At 44.3% G+C, this 11544-nt stretch overlaps 1 protein-coding gene across 10 annotated transcripts in view; it reads left to right on the top strand.

Annotated features, from left to right (window-relative positions):
• The first annotated feature begins 1773 nt into the window (after window positions 1–1773).
• BCAS1 (brain enriched myelin associated protein 1) overlaps window positions 1774–11544 on the top strand; it is a 144841-nt gene continuing 135070 nt past the window's right edge. For all 10 annotated transcript variants that reach the window (XM_044298749.1, XM_044298744.1, XM_044298750.1 and 7 more), the window contains exon 1: window positions 1774–1869. The gene's annotated coding sequence lies outside the window, so the exon portion shown is untranslated. The remainder of the gene's footprint in view (window positions 1870–11544) is intronic.

Here is an 11544-nt window from a genome sequence, read left to right as displayed (position 1 = left end):
GTGCCCCAATGTCCCACCAATAGTAATAATTCTCTGCCAGAGTGCACTTAGTAAGAATAGTGACCCTACAGTGATCCGACAGTACTAATGTCCCCACTGTGCAATGCTGCAATAATGTACCCATGGTGCCCATACTATAGTAATCATGTTCCCCCAGTAGTAATAAAGTTCACCATAATACCCCCAGTAGTAATAAATCTTCTTATAATATGTGAAGTAGAAAAATGCCACCTAATTTGAGCCAGTACAAAAATGTCCCCTTATAATGTGCACTAGAATAAAAAAACACCCCCTTATAATGTATGCCAGTACTAAAAAATTACCGATAATGTGTGCCAGTACAAAAAATGCCCTCGTGTTGTGTCAGTACAAAAATGCCCCGATTGAGTGCCAGTGCAGAAAATACCTCCTCTTAGTGCTCCCAGTAGAACCAATGTCCCCATGATGCCCCCATAATGTGTTCCAATGCTCCCTACTGTGTACCAGTACACAAATACCCCCCTTTTAGTGCCCCCAGTAGAGCCAATGTCCCCATAGTGCCCCTACAATGTGTGCCAGTATAAAATACCCCTATATAGTGCCACCATTAGATGTCCCCATAGTGCTCCTCTCCCCCTTTCCTCATAGTGCCCCCATAATCTGTGGCAGAATAAAATTCCCCTATATAGGGCCCCCATAGTGCTTCTCTGCCCCCTTCCTCATAGTGGACCCATAATCTGTGGCAGAATAAAATTCCCCTATACAGTTCCCCCAGTAGATGCCCCCCATAGTGCTTCTCTGCCCCTTTGCCCACATTTACCAAAATAGCATAGTGTGAAAAAAATAAACACATATACTTACCTTCATGAGACTGTCAGCGATTTGGTGCAGGCCTCTTCCAGTCTGTGTCCCGTGCTGTAGGCTGCCGCCTCAGGCGGCGAGATGATGATGATGTCATCGTGCTGCCTCCTCTGGCCTATGATAGGCAACAGGTACTAGGTCTGAAGCCTATCAGAGGGAACGTGGGCAGGTGCGGCCCTGCTAGTTGTGTAGTGATAAACAGATCTGTCATTCAGGAGCGCGGAAAAGCTGGGTGATAGGGATGACTATAACTATAATACTTAGTTTAAATACTGTACGGCGCGAGCGCTCCATGCAGTATTAGAATGTATTGGCTCAGATGAGCCGAAGTTACTACTTTGCGAATAATAACTTCATAAATTAATTTCTACTGTAAAAAAAACTCGGGTTCGGTTCCAAATTTGGGAAAAGTTTTTTTACAGTAGAAATTAATTCATGAAGTTATTACGCAAAGTCTCGAGACTTCGGGAAGCAATAACTTCGGCTCATCTGAGCCAATTCATTCTAATACTGTACGAAGCACTCACTCCGTACAGTATTCAAAACAAGTATTATGTGAATCAATCGACGTTGGATGTTTCAACCGAAGTCGATTCGCTCATCCCTAGTGAGAACTCATGTGGGAGCTGTGATGGCAGGTATGTTAAGCATCCAAAAGATGGCTTAAGCCTGGACCTGCTGATTTCTTACAGTGGCGCAGGCCCATTTGTGCCACTTTGTAAACAGATTTTTGGCACAGACACATTAGTAAATCTGAGCCACTGTCTATAAATGAAGAGAGTCTGATGTAATTTATATCTGCTAGACAGCAGGGGGCGACTGATCTCAGGTGGAAATCTGCATGTGGTAGGAGTCGTGTGAGTTATATGTAGCCCAGAGCTGCAAAAACAAAGTGTAGACAGCGAGAAATCTAGTGCTCCACCCACCGTACACCCAGACTGTACTATACGGCAGGTAAAGAGACAGGTGCACAAACGTGACTGTCTCCGCTCCTTACACAGCTCCTGCAAGGAGGACTATTCTTCCCAGGTAAGCACATGAGACTTTGATTTTTACTGACATTTGCCTACCATGAAACGTCTTGGGTCGCTCAGACAGAACAAAATCTTTAAGCCATGGTGGAGATGGGTCTACAAGGATAGATGAAAGAATTATAACAGCGACTCCATAAGGGTAATGTCACAGTTGTCACACGCAGCTTTTTTGGATGCAATTTTTTGAGCCAAAGCCAGAAGTGGGCTGGAAGTAAATGAAAAATATAAAGTAAGGACTTGTTCTTTTCCGTCCTGCTGGATCCACTTCTGACCTCTGACTGGCTAAAAAAATTGCATCAAAACTACCAAAAAACTGTGTGTGGCACCAGGCTAATGCCTTACGCCTCTTTTACATGACCATATGGCTTTTTCAGTGTTTTGTGGTCCGTTTTTCACGGATCCTTAGTTCAGTTTTTTGTTTCTGTTCCGTTTTTCCGCATGGCATATACAGTATACAGTAATTACATAGAAAAAATTGGGCTGGGCATAACATTTTCAATAGATGGTTCAGCAAAAACGGAACGGATACGGAAGACATACGGGTGCATTTCCGTATGTGTTCCATATTTTCTGCGGACCCGTTGACTTGATTGAAGCCACGGAACGTGATTTGCGGGCAATAATAAGACTGAGCTTACCAGTAGCCATTTGGCTCCAGGAGAAGTATATAGTGGGCTCAGCATGCATGTTGGTGCTTGCATCCCTGGATCCGATGGAAGCTATTATGGCACCGGACGGGGTTAAAAGCAGAGTGTGCCTGGCGTGCATGCTGTACCTGTGCTCCCTGGACTTTGTGTGGCTGTCATGGCCCATAACAGGTAGGAACTAGTGTTAAGGACCACTCATAGAGGCGACCTTGACGTGGTGAGTGGCTTATTACGCTTTGGCCAAAATGTACACCAATGCCTTATTCAACATCCAGCATAAAGGCAGGGCAGAGTGCTGGTTGCAGAGTGCGATTGCATTTGTGTTTTTGCAATAATAAGACATGTTCTATCTTTCAACGGAACGGAAAAACGGAAACGGAATGCATACAGAGTACATTAAATTTTTTTGCGGAACCATTGAAATGAATGGTTCTGTATACAGAACGTAAAAAACGGCCTGTAAACGGAAAAAAAACACGTTTGTGTGCAAGAGGCCCTATTCACGCAGTCAATGATTTCCATCAGTGGTTTTTAGCCAAAACCAGATGTGGCTCTAAACACAGAACAGGTGCAGACAGGGGCTTACATAGAAATCATTGGGCCCCATAGCAAGTATCTGAATTGGGCCCCCTAATTCCACCCACTAGTCATCCCTGGCCCATCCCACCACCTGCCCTTGCGTGTTTTGGGGGCTGGTTGGAGTTGGGACTTTGGTCTCAGTTGAACTGTTGGCAGCATGAGGCAGGTGGTGGCAGTGGCAGCCCGCATTGAAGTGAATGGGTCCGCACCCGAGCCGCAAAAACTGCAGCTCAGATGCGGACCAGAACAACAGTCGTGTGCATGAGGCCTAAAACTGACAGTATTATACTTTGCAATGCAAGAGCATTGCAAAGTATAGTACAGCCATCAGCTCCACTGGATCTTCAAGATCCAAGTGGGACTTGATAAAAAAAAGTGTGAAAATAAAAATGGAAATTAAAAATAAAATAAATAGCCTTTTCCTATATCCGCTCATTTATAAGAGATAAAAAAATGAAAAATTTTTTATCTATGGTATTTGGTAATGCATGGTATTTGGGCTACTTATAGAAGCACAATGAAGGGTCTGTCCAGCCTTATGTCACATACAGGATGATTCTCCTGGACAGTCAGGTTTCAGGGTCATGTATGAAGAATATTTCGCAAATCTCATATTGATATGTTCTACATGTTTGAAAAGTCTAATGCTCTTAACAGGAATAGGAATCTAGTATGTATGTACGTGTGTTATTGGTGTGCGTGTGCATGTGCGATATATGTGGGGAGGTATCATAGTTTTCAAAAATTAGTTTCTTTTTGCACGAATGCCCTTCTGTTAGATACTGACCATGCCTTGATTATAAACAACCTGGACCCCCAAAGCAGTGCCTGACTGAGCCCATGCACAGTGCCCCCTACAGTATATATAGTGTTAGGACTTAAACACATTGAAAAAGAAGCATGGGTGTGTGCTCTCTGTGTTCCTCACTAACCACATACAGATCGATTGACTTTATTGTGTTTTTTCACACATCAGTGGTCAGTGGAAATACAACAGAGATATGCTTTGATCTGTGCTGAGGACCAAGCATGCCCATACAAGTCTATAGGGCCATAAAACCCACTGACAGAACTCGGAGGGCATCAGTGTTCTTTCAGGGGCTTTCGCTTGGTGGAAGATGCTCAGCCTAGAAGTGCATATGGAAAACTGATAACACACAGAGGGCATAAAACGGACACTAGGACCAACACTCTTCACGGATGAAAACACTGTGTTGTCACAGACGTCATCATGGACATGTGAATAAGGCCTTAAACACAGTGTCATGTGGATAGTGTCCCATATACAGTGTAAAACAGAAAGTACTCCATACCCAGTGAGAAAGAGAGTGTCAAAATACAATGCCAGTAAGAGTGTCCCATATACAGTGTCAAAAAAGTGCGCTCCATATGCAGTGTCATGCAGAGAGTACCACATATAGTACTCCATGTACAGTGTCAGAAAGAGAGTTCCCCAAATACAGTGTCAGAAAGAGTGTGCCCCAAATAAAGTCAGTTAGAGTGCCCGATACACTGTGTAAGAAAGAGAGTTCCCTAAATAGAGTCATCAAGAGATTGTCCCATATACAGTGTCAGAAAGACAGTGCCCCAAACACAATATCAGCAAGAGAGTACCCATACACAGTGTTATAAAGATAGTGCCCCAAATACAGTGTCAGCAAGAGAGTGCCCCGTACACAGTGTCAGAAAGAGAGTACCCAAATACAGTGCCAGTAAGACAGTGACAAAAAGTGATTGCCCTATATACAGTGTCCGTGAGAGAGTAACATTTACACAGTGGTAAACAGAGTACTCCATGTACAGTGTCAGCAAGAGAATGCCCCAAATAAGAGTCAGCACAAGAGTGCCCCATACACAGTGTCAGAATGAGAGTTCCCCAAATACAGTGTCATTCAAAGTCTAAAACTTATACAGTGTCAGAGAGTATCACATACTCAGAGGTAGACAAGTACTCCAGGTACAGTGTCAGAAAGAGAGTGCATCATATACGGTGTCATTATAGAGTGCCCCATCCATTGTCAGGGAGTACTCACACACAGATCATCTGGTGGACTTCTTTAATGCCACTTAGTACAAGAACAGGAAGAAGAGCGTTGTAACAGTCTATGATTGCTGACACAGGAGACACCAAAGCTTTATGTTTATATTTGGATAATGGGTTATTTTATAGTTGAATGGTGGCCTACTGAAAGCACTGTGGTTAGGGTACCCACATGGTGTTCTATGTACCTCATCTGCATGTCATCTGGGGTCTATGTACTGATGGTCACATCAGGAAATCGTTCAATGGCTGAAACTGCACCCTCTGGTTAGTTGACTAATTCACCTGTAAGATACCGTAAATGTGACTATGTCCGTCCAGTGCAGGTTCCTTTTAAGCAGAATTACAGTTTTGCTGATGTCAGGCACAACACATACTTTCTTTCAGTAAATCAGGTGTATTTGGACTTTTTGTACATGCCATTAATGGGAGAGGCCGTACATCACAGACTGAGAGCATAATACATAAAATGTCAACCCCTTCAGGACGAAGCCAACTTCTGCCTTCAGGGCGCAGACCCATTTTTTACAAAATATGACGTGTGTCCTTCATGTGGCAATAACTTTGGAATGCTTTTACTGATTCAAGCGATTCTGATAGCTTTATTTGTGACATATCATACTGTACATTGTGTTAGTGGTAAATTTTGATCAAAAAGTTTTGGGTTTATTTATTAGAAAAACTGAAATTCACTGAAAATTAAAAAATTTACAATTTTCCAAATTTAAATTATTCTGCTTGTAAGAGAAATAGTCATGCCACACAAATTAGTTAATTAGCCTCTGCCATATCTATACTTTACACTGACTTTTCTTAAAACTCCTTTTACATTTTTTGGATATTTAGAAGGCTTAAAAGTTTAGCAAAAATTTTCTACATTTTCAAGACATTTTCCAAATTGTTACTTTTTTAGGGACCAATTCAGTTCTCAAGGAATTTTAAAAGGATAAATTAGAAAACCTATATAATACTAATCCTACACAAAACTGTACCCCTCAAAGTATTCAAAATGACATTTAGGAAGTTTTTAACTTGTCTGATTTTCTATTTAAATCAGATTTTAGGCTACTTTCACACTAGCGTTGTTTAAATCCGGCGTTCAATTCCGACACCGGAACTGCCCGCCGGATCCGGAAAAACGTGTGAAAACGGATTACATTTGAATCCTGATCAGGATTTTGATCACAATGAAAAAATGCATTGGAAAAAACGGATCCGCCATTTATGGGCTTTAACTTTTTTTCACATTTTTCTGGTTTAACCTCCTCCCGTCACACTAACGCCGAAAGGCGTCATCTCTGCGGCGCTCCCAGGTCACACTAACGCCGATTGGCGTCATCTCGCGTGAGCCGAGATTTCCTGTGAACGCGCGCTCACAGGAGCGTGCGTTCACAGGAGTGCGCAGTTCACAAGTTCATCTGCAGCCTGCCGGCCGCGATCATTGGCTGGCAGGCTGTGGATTTTTGAATCGGCCAATGAAATGGTTATGTCAGACGCTATTTTGAAAATAGCGTCTGATATAACTCCTGCCTGGTCCTCTGGTGGTCCCTTTTGCTTGGATCGACCACCAGAGGATACAGGCAGCTCAGTAAGTAGCACCAAACACCACACTACACATTAGATATTACCCTGTCATTTATTTAACCCCTTATTTAGCTCCTGATCACCCATATTAGACACCCTGATCACCCTGATCACCCCCTTATCCACCCCCCTGTCATTGATCACCCCCCCTGTTAGGGTCCCTTATCACCGCCAGGTAGTTAGCTACTTGTTAGGTAGTTAGCGCCCACCGCACCGCAGTCACCGATTAGTCGCTGATTAGCGTCATCGCTGTCGCTAATCAGCACTAGTACTATATAGTATCTGTAAGTGATCAATACTGATCGCAATCAGATCTATATAAGTACATTAGGGTCACCTTAGGTTCTACAAAAAACGCAGTGTTCGCCCGATCAGGCCTGATCTTGTGCGCACACTTGCGTTCAGTCCGCCCAACCGCAGTGACAGAATTTTTTTTTTTCTGATCACTGCAAAAACCGTAAAATCGCTGCGCCGCTATAAAAGATCACTTTTGAGCTTTTTGGATCTTTATTAGCGATCGCAGCTTTACTTCGCAAGCACTCCTTTTTACTAAGCAGGTTTGCTCTTTTTCCTGGGTAGTCTCAGAGGAATACCCCCTAAATTTAGTGAACCCAAAATGTCAAACAAGGGGTATTCCGCTGAAGAGGCCTACAGGATTCTGACCGTGATGGATGAAAGCGATGGGGACGCCTTATCCGCTGAATCCAGTGGTTCAGAATATGAACCTGTAGACAGCAGTGGCACTCTAACGGCTAGTGAGGATGACGAGGTAGAGGTCCCTGCTACGGCCAGACGTACCCGATCCCATGTAAGAGTTCTGCCTACCCTGCATGATGATCCTCATTTGCAGCAGAGTGGTGCTAGCGCTGATCTTGTTTATGGTGCGGCATACACCAGCAGCGCAGCACAGCCTGGACCTTCTACCAGCACTGCCGTAGTCCCTGGTGAAGTGGCGAGCACCAGAAGGGCAGTTCCAGCTGGTACGGTGGCACGTGCAATAACTCCCCCGTCACAGCCACCGCGTTCACAGGTCCGTAGAACCCTTAGTCTCCCAGAGGTGCTGGCAAATCCTAATTGGCAATCCCCTGATTCCGCCGCACCCGTACTGCCCCCTTTCACCGCCCAGTCTGGAGTTCGCGTGGAGACGGCTCATTTAGGATCGGCCCTTCAGTTTTTTGAGCTGTTCTTCACCGCGAATCTCTATGACCTAGTTGTGGCTGAAACCAACCGCTACGCCACACAGTTTATTACCGCCAATCCGGAAAGCTTCTATGCCCAGCCTTACCGGTGGAAACCAGTCACAGTTTCCGAGTTTAAAATTTTTTTGGGCCTTATCCTCAGCATGGGTCTAACAAAAAAAAATGTATTGCGGTCATATTGGTCTAAAGACCCAATACATTTCATGCCCATGTTCTCTGCTGCAATGTCTAGGGCACGTTTTGAGGTCATCATGTGCTTTATGCATTTCGCGGACAATAGCACCTGTCATCCAAGAGGCCACCCTGCTTATGACCGGCTCCACAAAATTCGGCCCCTCATAGACCATTTGTCATCCAGATTTGCAGATGCGTATACCCCTAATCAAAACATCTGCATAGACGAGTCCCTAGTACATTTTACCGGGCGCCTTGGCATAAAACAGTACATCCCCAGCAAGCGCGCCCGGTATGGGGTCAAACTGTATAAGCTCTGTGAAAGGGCCACAGGCTATACATATCGTTTTAGGGTCTATGAGGGAAAAGACTCAAAACTGGAGCCGGTCGGATGTCCTGACTACCTGGGGAGCAGTGGCAAGATTGTCTGGGACTTGGTGTCACCCTTATTCCACAAGGGGTACCACTTATACGTGGACAATTTTTACTCAAGCGTGGCCCTCTTTCGGCACTTACATATAGTCGGAATTCAATGCTGTGGTACCGCGCGACCTAGTCGCCGGGGCTTCCCCCAACGGCTCGTTAGTACCCGACTTGCACGGGGGGAGAGGGCTGCCTTGTGTGACCAAGAACTGCTCGCGGTGAAGTGGAGGGACAAGAGGGACGTTTACCTTCTGTCCACCATTCACGCAGACACGACTGTCCAAATTGAACGGGCAACTGGAGTCATTGTGAAACCCCTCTCTGTCCACGACTATAACCTTCACATGGGAGGGGTGGACTTCAATGACCAGATGTTGGCTCCATATTTAGTTTCCCGCAGAACCAGACGCTGGTATAAGAAGGTGTCTGTTTATTTGATCCAATTGGCGATGTACAATAGTTTTGTTCTCTACAGTAAGGCTGGGAGAACAGGATCCTTCCTAAAATTCCAGGAAGAGATCATTTCGGAAATCCTGTATCCAGGAGGGTCCGTGCCCCAAGGCCCTGATGTAGTGAGCCGGCTACATGGCAGACACTTCCCGTCTGTCTATCCTGGTACCCCAACTCAACGTTCCACAAGAAAAAGATGTCGTGTCTGTAGCAGGGGTGGAATAAGGCGTGACACCACCTTTTTTTGTCCTGACTGTCCTGATCAGCCTGCCCTATGCATAGGGGAGTGTTTCCGCAAGTTCCACACTCAGGTACACTATTAGCATAGGGATTGCGTACACAGGACAGGCACATAGGGGTCTTAGGCCCCTTTCACACAGAGCTGCCACAAACCTCTCCTTTCACCTGGGACAAAGTGCATAATGCACTTCGCCACATGTTTGGGCGATTTGCGCTTTGCACATTGTCCCATGGGGAAGGAGAGGTTTGTCCAATAAAGGTAAAAAAAAAAAAAAAAAAAAAGAAAAAATCACCGGTAAGCAAAAAAGTTATTGTTCTGTTTCAAAAGTTTAGAAAAGTTAATGTTCTCTAAAGTTAATGTTAATAAAATTTATTGCGTTGCGGCCTGGTTTTTTCTTTTTTGTTTTTTTGTTTTTTTACCTTCCAGGTGGACCAAGCGATCAAGCAGCTGCAGCACTGATGTGCATTCTGACAGAAGCATTGCGCTGCTGTCAGATTACACGCAAGTCGGTGTATGCGGCGCTGCAAGACGAGATTTCTACTCTGCAGTAACAGATACGTTTGCCGAGGCATACGAGCTGAGGAGGAGGCGGCGTTCCTATGCTTTGGCAAACACTTTGTATGTAAAAAAAAAATAATCCCGGCAATGATTTATTCATCCACATCGATTGATGTGAATGGAGAAATCTGGTTTGCCAGGGCATACGAGCTAAGTGGGTATGGATGTAGGGCGGAGCTCCTATGTCCTGGCAGACGCCTTTCCCCTCCTTTTTTTTTTTTGGGCAGAGATTTTTTCATCCACATTGATCGATGCGAATGAAGAAATCTGTGCCGTTCATTTTTTTCTTTCAGCCCAGAGGCTGAACGGAAAAAAAAATCTCATTACCTGTATGCTCAATATAAGGAGAATAGCAGAAACTCCTAATGCTGGCCATACATGTAATGATTGCGGAGACCCTCAAATGCCAGGGCAGTACAAACACCCCACAACTGACCCCATTTTGGAAAGAAGACACCCCAAGGTATTTGCTGAGGGGCATATTGAGTCCATGAAAGATTTAAATTTTTGTCCTAAGTTAGCGGAAAGTGACACTTTGTGAGAAAAAAAACAAAAAAAAAATAATTTTTGCTAAATTATGCCCAAAAAATTTTTTCGATGAACTCGCCAGGCCCCTCATTGAATACCTTGGGGTGTCTTCTTTCCAAAGTGGGGTCACATGTGGGGTATTTATACTGCCCTGGCTTTTTAGGGGCCCTAAAGAGCCAGAAGAAGTCTGGGATCCAAATGTCTAAAAATGCCCTCCTAAAAGGAATTTGGGCCGCTTTGCGCATCTAGGCTGCAAAAAAGTGTCACACATCTGGTATCGCCGTACTCAGAAGAAGTTGGGGAATGTGTTTTGGGGTGTCATTTTACATATACCCATGCTGGGTGAGATAAATATATTGGTCAAATGCCAACTTTGTATAAAACAAATGGGAAAAGTTGTCTTTTGCCAAGATATTTCTCTCACCCAGCATGGGTATATGTAAAATGACACCACAAAACACATTCCCCAACTTCTCCTGAGTACGTTGATACCAGATGTGTGACACTTTTTTGCAGCCAAGGTGGGCAAAGGGGCACACATTCCAAAGAGCACCTTTCGGATTTCACCGGTCATTTTTTACAGATTTTGATTGCAAAGTACTTCTCACACATTTGGGCCCCTAAATTGCCAGGGCAGTATAACTACGCCACAAGTGACCCCATTTTGGAAAGAAGACACCCCAAGGTATTCCGTGAGGGGCATGGTGAGTTCCTAGAATGTTTTATTTTTTGTCGCAAGTTAGTGGAATATGAGACTTTGAAAGAAAAAAAAAAAATAAAAAAAAAAATCATCATTTTCCGCTAACTTGTGACAAAAAATAAAAAATTCTAGGAACTCGCCGTGCCCCTCACGGAATACCTTGGGGTGTCTTCTTTCCAAAATGGGGTCACTTGTGGCGTAGTTATACTGCCCTGGCAATTTAGGGGCCCATATGTGTGAGAAGTACTTTGCAATCAAAATGTGTAAAAAATGGCCTGCGAAATCCGAAAGGTGCACTTTGGAATATGTGCCCCTTTGCCCACCTTGGCTGCAAAAAAGTGTCACACATCTGGTATTGCCGTACTCAGGGGAAGTTGGGGAATGTGTTTTGGGGTGTCATTTTACATATACCCATGCTGGGTGAGAGAAATATCTTGGCCAAATGCCAACTTTGTATAAAAAAAATTGAAAAGTTGTCTTTTGCCAAGATATTTCTCTCACCCAGCATGGGTATATGTAAAATGACACCCCAAATCACATTCCCCA

This window comes from Bufo gargarizans, chromosome 6 (genome assembly GCF_014858855.1).
Source record: "Bufo gargarizans isolate SCDJY-AF-19 chromosome 6, ASM1485885v1, whole genome shotgun sequence".
Taxonomy (NCBI): domain Eukaryota; kingdom Metazoa; phylum Chordata; class Amphibia; order Anura; family Bufonidae; genus Bufo; species Bufo gargarizans.
The sequence above is the reverse complement of the archived record's forward strand: the minus strand, read 5'-3'. Positions and strand labels throughout refer to the sequence as shown.